Source organism: Tupaia chinensis, unplaced genomic scaffold (assembly GCF_000334495.1).
Source record: "Tupaia chinensis unplaced genomic scaffold, TupChi_1.0 Scaffold138400_2, whole genome shotgun sequence".
Lineage (NCBI taxonomy): Eukaryota > Metazoa > Chordata > Mammalia > Scandentia > Tupaiidae > Tupaia > Tupaia belangeri.
The window spans coordinates 406,634-420,749 of NW_006198298.1; positions in this window are offsets into that span (position 1 = coordinate 406,634).

Sequence of the window (14,116 nt, forward strand, 5' to 3'; positions counted from 1 at the left end):
AAAAACACAACAAAAAAAAAAAAAAAAAAAAAAAAGATGGCTTGACCTCCCACAGAACTTACTCAAAGAGAGAAAGTATCAATAGTGTGCTGATAAATGTTTACTATCAGGCTCTCCAAGTAGGGTGAACTGCCCTGACTTACAGTTAACTGATTTCTGTGATGCAGATAGTCCCACCATGGTCAATTTAAAGCTAAGATGATGTTACTCATCATGGAGTTTGAAAGCAACGCACAAAATTGGCTCTTACAATTTGGTGTGAGGTGGGTCTGTCATATAAAAATGCAATTACTCTTGAATTCACACTAAATTTCAATGAAATGCCATCTTGGTTTATATAGATCATATCTCAAGAGCCAGGTGACTTCAAGTCTACTCCCAAGTAGAAGTCAATTTTCAATAAGAACAAGATTGAGTTTCAGAGTCTCCCATATGAAAGACCAACCTGGACCAAAGTGAGGACCCTGGACCATAGCACAAATCATGGTTCAAAAAGGTATAACATTCTTAAAGCAGGATAAAGTGAGTAAACAAAAACTGCAGACAATTTAAATGGTTAGACTACAGGGTGGTATAAGAAAGTAATAAGCAAGGGCCAGCAGGTGGCACAGAGGTAAAGGCAGTAGATTCCCACAGGGCTGACCATGGTTTGAGTTCTGGACCTGGTGGCTTGAGACTCACATCAGGCATGTGTGCGTGCATACCCAAAATCCCTAGAGAAGAATAGAGGAGAAAGGACTGCAGTGTGGCTATCCCCCTGGGGGGTGATTTCTCACTTTCTCACTTTGGTGTCTCTCCAGTGACCACACATGCCCTATAGCAAAAAAACCTCTCCAAAAAAAAAAAAAAAGAATGTGATGGGAACCAGCAGTTAGCATAATGGCTATGTCGCTGGACTCCCACATAGTCGACCGTGGTTCGTGTTCCGGACCCGGTGGCTTAAAACTCACACCGGGCGTGTGTGCGTGCGTGCCCAAGATCCTGAGAGGAGAATGGAGGAGAAGGGAATTGCAGCGTGGCCATCCCCCCTGGGGGGTGATTTCTCACTTTCTCACTTTGGTGTCTCTCCAGTGACCACACATGCCCTATAGCAAAAAAACCTCTCCAAAAAAAAAAAAAAAAGAATTTGAGGAGCAGTGAGTTTGGAGAGTCAAATAGGGACAGGCTGTAAAGAGCACCTGGGGGACTATACTAATGGGGGAAAGCTTTATCTGCGGCAGATGCTTCATATACTTTAATTCATTTAATCATACCTGCTATGTGATATAATCCATTTATACAGAAGAGCTTCAGGGAGCTGAGATTTGAACCCACAGACTGATTCTCAGAATCATATCTCACCCACTACATCACGCTACTTTCCTGGGAGGGCTGGATCATGATGTAAGAACATGCCCTCTCCCATCCTGACCACACACTGCCACTAATATCCTACATTTACCATTCTCCGAAAGGGAGAATATAGAATTATTTTACAGGCCCAACTATGAAATTTTGCTATACTACTTTGGGATTTATTTCAATCTTTTGTTAGTTTTCAGAAATACCTCCTTCTTTTCCTAAGCCCATCATGTGAAGAAAGTCTTTATATTAGTTTCAGTACTCATAATTATAGCTGTATACTACCAATTTTTGTTTAAAATAGTCCAAAATAAAATACAAAATAAAAAATAGCCCAAGCACTGACGAGGTATCCTCTTAATCTTATCTTTTACAAGGTTAGTGATCATAATCATTTACCTGCTACTCTGAAGTCTTGTTTTCAAACTCTTTATTATCCTCCATGTTTTCCCAAGCCAGGCACCCTTCTAAAGGATAAACTGGTGAATACCATTAAGAAGTTACCCAGTAGCTTCTGCATTCTGTACTAGCATGTATTTATTCAATTATAGAAAAATATAGACAACCAAGAATACATTTTTTAAAAAGGAGAAAAATGATTAAGGGGGTTAAAATATTTCTTTCAATAATTTTAAATTTTTTTGGGGGGGCTAGAGGGTGCATATACTTCCCAGAGAGAGGAGAGGAAAAAGCACCCCCTATGGAGAATGGTTATACTGTAATCCCTTCTCCATCTTTCCTTCCTTTCAAGATTTTTGGGCATGTACACACATGCCAGGAGTGTTTTTCAAGCTACCAGGTTTGGAACTCATATGGTTGGTCATGTGTAATCCTTATCCACCAGGCTATGGAGTTGGCCCAAATTTTAATTCTTACTAATAAATACAAACATGGTTTAAAGAAGAGGGGGAAAAAAGACTATAAAACTTACCAATATATAAAAGATACCATCAACCTCTGACTGTGCTGGCCCTCCGGGTTCAGCTTCACGGCTATGAAGCCTCTCCATTCCCATACCCCCTCACCAGCATCCCCCTCTTCCAGACCCCAGAGCTAGCCAGGTAGGTGAGTGTCTCTATCTCTCTTGTTGTTCTCTGTCCATTCTAACTTTTTTCTTCTTCTTTTTTTTTTTTTAAAGAAAAACAGCTTTCTTCTCCCTTTGTGCCTTTTTCTTGTTAATTTGTCTCCTCTCCCCTCAACTAGGACAGAAAGCATTCATCCAGGCAACTCCACCTCTGACTGTGCTGGCCCAACACATATGCCATGTGGCTTTTTATTTTTAACCCAATTTCATTATCTATCATGTGATTTATGGTTATTTTCTTCTCTTTTTCTTTGCTAGTTCTTTATTTTTCTAGTTCTTTCCTTCCTTTTTCTTTGCTTTTTCTTTCTTTTTCTATTTTCTACTTTTTCTTTTTCCTTACTTTCCTGTTTTACTGCTCAGCCCTTACTTACTGCCTAGAGAAGACTAGGTGCATAGTAGCTAAACATCTGAACATTGTGAGTTTTAGAGAATTATTTTCATCTCACTGTAGTTGGTGCAAAAGCATGAAACTCCCCTTCATAAATCCAATTGCAAAACTTATCCTGTGATTCCCGCACTGGAGGACACAGTAGAAGGGAGAAAATAGCACCAAACTATTTCACAGTAAAGGAAATATACACGAGCTCATAGTCACAGAATCCTTCTCCAACATATTAGCCAAAAGTGAATATATTACCAAATAACTAAAATCAGAGAACAGTCTCAAGGATGAGAGAATCAAGTAATACATCTCCAGCAAGGAAACACTGTAACTCGTCTCCAAGTAGAGAAAATTTAGAGGATATTACTGCAATGTCAGAAAAATAATTGAGAATATTTATGGTAACAAAATTCTATGAGATGCAAGAGAAAGGAGACTTTGAGCTTCAAGAGATGAGGAAGTCCTTCTATGATATGAAAGAAGAACTAAACACCATAAAAAAGAATCAAACGAAACTGTTAAGATATGAAGGCCATAATACAGGAAATCAAAACCGCCCTCAAAGATACTAAAAGCAGGTTAGACCATGTAGAAGATCGAATCTCAGGAGTAGAAGACAAACCTCTGACCTAGAAAAAATAATCAAAAATACTGAGAAAACAGCCAAGAAAACTGAGGCTACTATACAAGAAATACTAGATACCACGGAATGCCCAAACATCTGAATAACTGGTATCCCAGAAGGTGAAGAAACCAATAAGGGCACTGATAATTTATTCCACGAAATTCTGGAAGAAAACTTTCCAAGTCTAGAGAGGCACTCAAACATCCACACCCAAGAAATACAAAGAACCCCAAGTAGAATCAGTCTAAGAAGATCTTCTCCATGGTATATTATAGCTAGATTGGCCAAAGCCACAAAGACACGATACTAAGATTCGTAAGAGTGAAACATCAAATCACTTACAAAGGCTATCCCATCAGGATAACACTGGACCTCTCCTTGGATACAATGCAAGCAAGGAAAGAATGGGGAAATATATTCAAAGTGTGAAATGAAAAACAATTTCAACCAAGGATACTATACTTGGTAATATTATCCCTCATATGGGAAAAGACGATAAAAACATTCTTGGATAAACAAAACCTGAAAGAATTTACCATCTCCAGACCAGCTCTTCAAGAAATCCTGAAAGGAGTACTATACCAAGAAAAACAAAGAGAGACAGCAACAAGAGAACAAAAAATGACTGAGTATATGGCCAACTTAACAATAGGGAAAAGTCTGGGAATATGGATAATAACATCGAATTTTACTGGATTAAATTCGCTGGTCAAGAGACACAGACTGGCTGAAAGGATTAAAAATCAGAAAGCCTCCATCTGCTGCCTACAAGAAACCCATTTCATGGATAAAGATATATACAGGCTAAAAGTGAAAGGCTGGAAAAAGGTATTCCCTGCAAATGGAAACCAAAAAGAGTGGGAGTCACTACACTGATTTAGTACAAAATAGGCTTTAAGACAAAAAACTGTAAGAAGAGACAAAGAAGGACATTACATAGTAGTAAAAGGACTAATTCGCCAAGAAGATATAATGCTTATAAATATCTATGCACCCAACTCAGGAGCACCCAAATATGTAAAGGAAAGACTGCTAGATCTAAAAGGACAGACTGTAACACAATAATTGTTGATCTCCACATCCCATTATCTCCTTTAGAAAGGTCAATAAGACAAAAAATAAGTAAAGGGATTCTGGACCTAAATGATACCAAAAAGCAAGTGGACTTCACAGACATCTATAGAACTTTCCACTCAAAAAACAATATACATTTTTCTCAGTCCTGCATGGTACTTTCTTGAAGACTGACCACATGATAGGACACAAAACCAGCATCTTCTCTGACCATGATGACATTAAACTTGATATTAATCTCAGGAAAACCCTCGAAAATACACAAACATATAGAAACTAAATAACCTACTTCTGAATGACTTCATGACTACTGAAGAGATTAAGACTGAAATCAAAAGATTCATGGAAACAAATGATAATAAGTACACGAGTTTCCATAATTTATGGGACACTGCAAAAGCAGTCATAAGAGGGAAGTTCATAGCAATTAGTGCACAGAAGAAAAAAGATGGAAAGGTGGCAAAAGGACAACCTAACATCATGCCTCAGGGAATTGGAAAAACAAAAATGGAAAAATCCAAAAAATCCCAGGAGAAAAGAAATACTAAAGATTCGAGCAGAAATAAATAGAAAATAAGCAAGCTATACAGAAAATAAATGAAAGCAAAAGTTGGTTCTTTGAAAAGATAAACAAGATTGACACATCATTAGCTAGACTAATTAAGAAGAAAAGCGAAAGGAACCAGATATATCAAATTTGCAATGAAGCAGGCAATATTACAACAGACATAATAGAAATACATCATTAGAGGATAATTTGAGTGACTATATACCAACAAAGAAGAAAACCTGGATGAGATGGACAAATTCCTGGACACATATAATCTACCAAGATTGACTCAGGAGGACATAGAAAAGCTGAATAGACCTACAACAAGCAATGAAATTGAGTCAGTAATAAATAAACTCCCAACAAAGAAAAGTCCAGGTCCTGATGGCTTCATTGCTGAATTTCACAAAACTTTTAAAGAAGAGGTAATCCCCATTCTACTCACACAGTTTCTAGAGATCCAAAAGGAAGAAACCTACTCACACTGTTTCTAGAGATACAAAAGGAAGGAACCCTTCCAAATTCATTCTATGACACCTCCATTACCCTCATTCCCAAAATGGATAAGGATACAACAAAAAAAGCAAAACTACAGACCTGTATCTCTGATGAATACAGATGCAAAAATTCTCAACAAGATACTTGCTAACCGTATTCAACAGCATGTAAAAAAGGTTATTCATCATGACCAGGTAGGCTTTATTCCAGGGATCCAAGGGTGGTTCAACATACGCAAAACCATAAATGTAATACACCGTATTAACAGAAAGAAAGATAAAAACCATATGACCATTTCAATTGATGCAGAAAAAGCATTTGACAAAATACGACATTACTTCATGATTAAGACTTTCAGGAAAACTGGCATAGAAAGATTGTTTCTTACCGTAATAAAAGCCATCTATGAAAATCCTACAGCTAACATATTGAATAGGGAAAAGCGGAAAACTAGTACAAGGCTGAACACTTTCTCCACTCCTATTCAATATAGTAACAGAAGTTCTAGCCTATGCAATCAGAAAAGAGAAGGAAATAGAAGGCAGTTCAATAGGAAAAGAAGTGCTGAAATTATCTGTGTTTGCAGATGACATGATGAATATGTAGAAGACCCAATAGTATCCACAAAAAAACTCCTCGAAGTAATAAATGCATAAAGTGGCAGGATACAAAATTAATTTCCAAAAATCTATAGCATTTCTATATACAAACAACAGTAGAGACAGAACTGAAGAAAGTAATCCCATTTACCATAGCCACAAGAAGTTTTAGATACCTAGAATAAAACTAACTAAGGAAGTCAAAGACCTCTACAAGGAAAATTTTGAAAACCTTAAAAACAAAAAGGACACAAAAAAGTGGAAGGATATCCCATGTTCCTGGATTGGCAGAATCAATATAATAAAAATGGCAATCCTACCCAAATTAATCTACATATTTAATGCAATCCCTATAAAATGACAAGAGACATTCTTCACAGATCTAGAAAAGACAATCATAGAATTTGTCTGGAACCATGAAAGACCCCATATTGCCAAAGCCATACTGCATAAGAAGAGTGGAGTGGGTGACATCTTACTCCCCGACTCCAAAATAAATTACAAAGCTGTGATAATCAAAAAACCATGGTATTGGCACAAAAACAGACATGAGGACCAATGGAGCCGAGTAGAGACTCCAAAAATAAACCTCAAAACACACAGCCAATTGATCTTTAACAAAGTGTATCTGTCATCCAGTGAGAAAAGGGAAATCTTCTTAGCAAATGGTGCTGGAAAAACTGGGTATCCACCTGCAGAAAGTTGAATCTGAACCCCTATCTGTCGCCATTAACAAAAATCAACTTAAAGTGGATCACAGATCTAAACCTATGACCTCAAACTATAAAACTACTGGTGAAAAACACTGGGGAAAACTGGAAGATGTTGAGGTAGGCAAAGACTTAAGCAAGACCTCCAAAGCACAGGCAATAATCCCCAAAATAGGTGGGATTACATCAGATTAAGAAGTTTCTGCACAGCAAAAGACACCGTAATTAGCGTGAATATACAACCCTCAAAATAGGAGAGAATTTTTGTTAACTGTGCCTCAGATAAGAGACCGATAACCAGAATACACATGGAACTCTAGCGACTTACCCAGAAGAAAATGATCAACCCAATTAAGATGGGAAAATAAACAACTCTCTATGGAAGAAATGAACAGCCAAAAAACATATGAAAAAATGCTCAACATCCCTCATCATAAGGGAGATGCAGATCAAAACTACAATGAGATACCACCTAACCCCAGTCAAAATGCCAAAGATTAAAAATACGAAAAATGGGAACCAACCAGCAGTTAGCGTAATGGTTATGTCGCTGGAATCCCATGTAGTCGACTGGAGTTTGAGTCCTAGACCCGGTGGCTTAAACTCACGCCGAGAACGTGTGCATGCGTGCCCAATATCCTGAGAGGAGAATGGAGGAGGACTGCAGTGTGGCCATACCCCCCTAGGGGGTGATTTCTCGCTTTCTGTCAATTTTTCTTTCTCTGTCTTTCTGGTGAGCGCATGCGCCCTATGGCAAAAACCTCTCCAAAAAATACAAAAAAATGTTAAGTGCTGGAGTGGATGTGGTAAAAGGGGAACTCTCCAACATTGTTGGTGGGAATGTAAAATGGTCTAGCCAATGTGGATAACAATATGGAGGTTCCTCAAAGACCTTCAAATAGAACTACCATATGATTCAGCAATTCCACATAGGGTATCTACCCAAACGACAGGAGAATGCTCAGTCGGGAAAGCGCTTGCACAACTATATTTATTGCATCATTATTCACGATCGCTAAGACATGGAACCAACCCAAATGTCCACAAACGAACAAATGGATTGAAAAAGTATGGCACATATATTCCATGGAACACTATTTAGCCATAAAAAACAATAAGACCTTGGAATTTGATAGAAAGTGGACAAATGTGGAAGATTTGTTGCTGAGTGAAGTAAGTCAGGCTATGAAAGAGAGACATTGTATGTCACCACTTAACATATATTGACTGTACACACTGTATGGTAGAGACTGAAAGTCTGGAGGACATAAGTGTTAAAAATTATTATGGACACTAGAGACAAAGTGGAAGGAGAGTGTGGGAGGGGCATAGGAAAGGAAATTTGGGAAGAAAATAGAGAGATAAGACATTTGTGGGATACAGATATGGTTTATTATATGTTGATGAGAATGTGTATAGTATTCTCAACTGGTCTGGACTGAGGTGTATATCATGCTGGGTACAGTCTCTTTACATACAATCTAAATGATGTATAGCAATTGAAAGTATAAATAATAATGAAAAAATTTGTAAAAGATACTATCAGGGTGAGTACAGGAATTAGAAATGTAATGAAAATTATAAAAATGTGATAGTCTTTTGAAGCCCACAATTCTGCCCCATGCCCTACCACTTAGCCTAAGCATATATTGAATAAATGGTTTACACAGGAACCTGGCTATAATTGATACTGACTTATGAAGGTATGTGTGATAACCATGATGACTTAGAAATCTAACCATAAAAGCTTTGCTGGAGGCTGAAAGTTCAGCAGGAGCCCGTAGAACCAAGAACCAAGAACGAAGATCGAAGAAATCTGGGTATAAATAGGCCCAAAGAATGGCAAGACTTGAGGACATCTAGATGAAAAAAATGCTAGCTTCAGGGCTAGCAGGTTGCGTGGTGGTTAAGAGCTCTGAACTCCCACATGGCCGACCACGGTTTGAGACCCGAACCTGGCGGCTTGCTTTCTTACTTTCCCCCCCCCTCTCTCTCTCTTTCTCACTCTGTCCCTCTCTGGTTGGTTGGTTACATACATACATACGTAAATAATAAATAAATAATAAATGATAAAGTTAAATAAAATAATTCTTAAAAAAAACATTAGCTTCTGTTTGTGAGAAGTGAGAGGAAACTGTTTTATTTCTTCATTGGAATTCCAACCTTTTTTTAGACACAAGGAAACAAAAATCAGAAATGTTCAGTTTTCTTCCCCTGCTTTCTTCTTTACCTAGTCAGTCTCTCCTGGTGGTGTAAAAAGTGCAGCAATCACCTCTTATTAGTCTTGCTTAACCTCTCCTACCACTCCCAAGCTGGATAAAATACTAACCTCTACCATACTATTTACTTTCTATAATTATCACATTATTTGCAAATGTCTCTTAGTGGACTCTAAATTCCTGGAAGGCAAAAAGTGTGTCGTGTCTTTATCTTTGTGTCTCTATTACCTGGTCCAATACTTAATGCCAAATAGGGGCTGAGCGAATATTTTTTAATAGAATTGAGTAGTATCATTTGCCCAAGGTCACAGAACTACTACATGGGAAAAGAACTAAAACCTAGGATTTTTAACTCTTTATCTAGTAAGCTTTCTGTGATATATTTAAAGAGTCACTCATGAAGAAGCAAGACACAAATCTAGGATCCATTCTATGGACCAGTTGATGGCGTGATGGTTAAGGCAGTTGGATACCACATAGCTGACTACTCAGACTTGGCAGCTTGAAAAACACACTTAGGAGGCTGGCAGGTGGCATGGTAGTTAAGGATGCTGGACTCCTACATGGCCAATTGTGATTTGAGAACCAGACCTGGCAGCTTGCTTTCTCACTTTCTCTCTCTCTCTCTGTCCCTCTATGGTCAAACTAAAAATAAATAAATAAATACAATTAAATAATACTTTAAGAAAAAGAAAAAAGAAAAATACACCTAGTGTGCGTGGGTACATGCCACAAATCCTGAAAGGAGGGAGAAATGGAAGAGAAGGGAATGTGGTAGGATCATTCCCCAGATGGGGTGCTTTCTCAATTTCTCTATCTCTTTCTCTTTCTATCTCTCTCTGGCAAGTGTATACACACTCTGGCAAATTAAAAAAAATAAAATCTATTCTATGGATACATGTTTTAATCTCTGAAGGTCCGACAAATAAATGTAAATGGTCTAAGTATACCAGGGAAGAGATTGGCAGAGTATGTTAAAAAACCATGATCTACCTATATGTTGTCTATTAGAATTCACTTCAGATATAAGGATATAAGTAGACTAAAGGTAAAAAATTAAAGATATGAGATATAAACATGACTCGAAAATTATTCAAAATGCAGGAGTAGCTATATTCATAAAAATAAAACTACCACTGACTAGGACCAGCAGATGACATAATGGTTACGTTGCTGGACTCCTAAGTAGTCAACTGCAGTTCAAGTCCTGGACCCAGTGGCTTAAAACTCACACCAGATGCATGTGCGTGCGTGCCCCAAATCTGGAAAGGCGAATGGAGGAGAAGGGACTGTGGCATGGCCATCCTCCCTGGGGGTGATTTTTCGCTTTCTGTCTCTCTATCTCTTTGGCAAGCACAAGCACTCTGTAGCAAAAAAAAAAATCTTTAGAAAAAATAAAAATTGTCACCGACTAAATTATGATATCATTTAACATTAGATAATGATAAAAAGGGTGAATCCACTAAGAAGATAAAGCAATCCTAAATGTGTATGAACTTTCAAACAGAGTGCAGAATATGTGAAGGAAAAAAACTGACTGACAGAAAGAACAAATATACAAATTCACAATTATAGTTGGTGACTTCAACATCCTCTTCTCAACAATGGATAGAATCAATAAATGAAAAATTTACAAGGATACAGAACTCGATACCACCATCAACCAACAGTACTTAACTGATGCTTATAGAACACTCCATCCAACAATAGCAAACCACAGTCTTTTGAAGCACCCACAGAAAATATACCAATATAGACCATTCTGGGGGAGGTCATAAAACAAATTTAAAAACACTGCTATCATATAGAATTTATTCTCTGACCATGATGGAATCTAAATATAAATCAAAAAGAGAAATGTAATGGGAAAATCTTCAAATATTTGGAAAATAAATAATATACTTCTAAATACATTAGCCATGAGTCAAAGAGCAAGTTTCAGGGGAAATTCTTTCAAAAACACATTTAACTTGGGGCCAGCAGATCAAGTGATAGTTAAGGTAGCTGGATTCTCACATAGCCAACTGTGGTTCAAGTCCCAGAACCAGTGGCTTGAAACTCATGCTAAGCGTGTGTGTGTGTGTATGTGCCCAAAATCCCAAGAGGAGAACGGAGTAAAAGAGATTGTGGGATGGTCATTCTCCCTGAGGGGTGATTTTCTCACTTTCCCTCTCTCTATATCTCTCTGTCTCTCTCCTCTTTGGAGAGTGCATGTGCTCTATGGCAAAAACCTAAAAAAGAAATTGAACTTAATGAAAATGAAAATACAACATATCAAAATATCATAGCTAAAGCAGTGCTGAGGGGGTAACCAATAGTCCTAATGTTTGTACTGGAAAAGAGGAAATTTCAAATCAACATTCCTAACTCAAGGAACTAGAAAAAGGAGGAAAATAATCCTTGGAGTAGAATACAAAAGTAGATGAAAGTTTAAGAAGAATGAAAGTCAACTTCTATGAAGTAGCAATAACCGGTAGATAGATCAATTGCTTGGGTCTGAAATAGGCACAGGTGGTGCACTGCAGAATGTTTGGGCATGGAAGAAAACCAAACTAATGCCAACATCTCAGATGAATGCGGGAGATAGCCTAGTTTAGGTAAGATAGAAACTAAGCTCTCAGTTTCCTTAAGGAAACTGATTAACTCTAAAAGGAGACTCTAAAATACATGTAATAATAATATACATCATAAGGTATACATTATCAATACATACACATAAGCCCACATATATGCCTTACTTGAGCATAAGGATATTAATTATGCCAGTGGAATTCTCACCTGTCAGGTTATACTCAGAAGCAGCCTGTCCTATCAAGAACCTACACAGTTAAGGGACCAAGGAATATCCTGATAAAGAGGTCCCAAGAGAAGATGGTAGCTCATCTATCATCTAGTGACAATACCCCATTAGACAATACCCCAAGGTGTAAAGGAGGAGTAATTCAGAAAATGGTGTGAGGTGTATTACTCAGGTTCATCCTTTAGCTTAGCTTACTTTCAAGGACCCAGTTAAGAATACTAAAGAGAGAGGCTTTTCACAGAAACCTAAATAAACTGACATGTCACTCCCACATCTCAGGACCCTAATTGCAGCAAAAGGGTGAGAAAGCTAAGAGCCTTAGCATAGATGCCAGTACCCTTAGTCAGGTACTACATGAGTAGGTCACCCAAATGGACAGAGTCAAGCATGTGAATGATAGCAACACCGGGGTGTGTGCAAACACGTAAGAGCAGCCTCTGGGGGCTGAAAACTGTAGCGGCCCAATAAGGATCCAGAGGTCACCAAAGGAGCTAAAGACAAAAGAGGAAAGAAGGGAGATGACATGTGATTCTCTAAGAGTACCTATTCAGAAAAGCACAGCAGGTACCTCTAGGGTAAAGTGAGTATGGTTGAAGATGGATCTGGAAGTCAGAGATTATTCACAGCTAGCTAAAGGCTATGAGTAACTCTTATCCAAATTCCATTTTCACCACCAGAATGGTGTGGCCCAGGGTACTTAGGACAGCTGTATTTTATGGTAATGATAAATACAAGAGTAAATATAGTTATAGAACACAAATATGTATAGAACATACACATGTATGCATAGTACCAAGGGAAATTTGTTCTGTCACCTAAAACTTAGCTTCCAAATCAAAAGATTGATCTTTTTATCCTAAAAATTAATGTGTTGTACATTTAAAATTGTTTCTAGTTGTTTCTAGGTGACCCAATGAAGAAACTTACATTTTAACAGATAACAGATGACTTATGCCTAAAAAAAATCCTTAAATGCATGCATATTACAAATGTGGTTCATCTGGCCCTTCAGATAGAGAGAAGGGGAAGAGGTTGGGAGAAAAATGCTATGGACATTTCAATGGACTCAAGGGAGGTCTGCAGGACCAGAAGAAAGGCCTGCTACAGGGGTAAGGGGCAGGCTGAACTCCTGATCAGAGTTCATCTTTTCTCTTTATTTAAAAGTAACCAGCCATTTTCTTCCACTAGCTACGGAGAAACACAAATGACAAAAGAAGTCTACAGAAGCCAGCCCCATGGCCTAGTGGTTAAAGGAGCCAGATTCCACATGACCAACCATGTAGTTACAGAATCCAGGACCTGACAACTTGAAAAACACACTGGACAAATGTGTTTGCACGTCCAAACTTCTGATAGGATGGAGAAATGGAAGAGAAAGGATTGTGGCATGACCAGGCCCCCTTGCGGGGTGATTTTTTTTTTTTTTTTTTTTTCTCTCTTCTCCCTCTGTCTCTCTCTGGCAAGTACATATGCCCTCTGGTAAATTGAAAATAAAAAAAGCAACAGGCTATAGAAAGGCAACTAGGTTATTAGTCCTGCATAAAAGCCCAACTCATAACTCAGAAAATAGATTTTAAATAAAGGCCTTTATTTCCTCCAGCAAAGAAAATCTTCCTAAGTACCCCAGGTTTTAAGTGCCTCCAAATGATAATCTTCATCAAATAACTAGGTAGTAACAGTTCTTGCTTTTCCTCCAGTCAATGTCCCCTGAAATGAAGAGGTAATTTAAAAAGTACAGAAAATGTGAACTATTTCTTCAGACTGAAAATGTTTAATATATGCTAACAGACAGTTAATTCTTATCTTCTACTTTTCTTACATTTAAGATACTTAATTAAAGAGAAAAGTTTGAATTCTAGATATCCTTTTCACATAGTTCAGATCGCTGACACACTTATCCAATTCACTGAACATTATTCTAAACCAGGAGGCAGCAAATGTTTTCTGTAGAGGGCTAGAGAGTGTGTGTTATATTACAACAGAACTTTATTTATAGATACTGAAATTTGAATTTTATGTAATTTTTACATGTCAAGAAATATTATTATTCTTTTGATCCTTTTTAACCACTTAAAAATGAAAAAAAAATCACAATAAATAAAAGGGCCAGCTAGTGGTATGATGGTTAAGACAGCTGGATCCCACATAGCCAACTGCATGGTTCAAGTCTCAGACGTGGTGGCTTAAAAAACATGAAGGGCAAATGTGTAGGTATGCCCAAAAATCCAAGACAA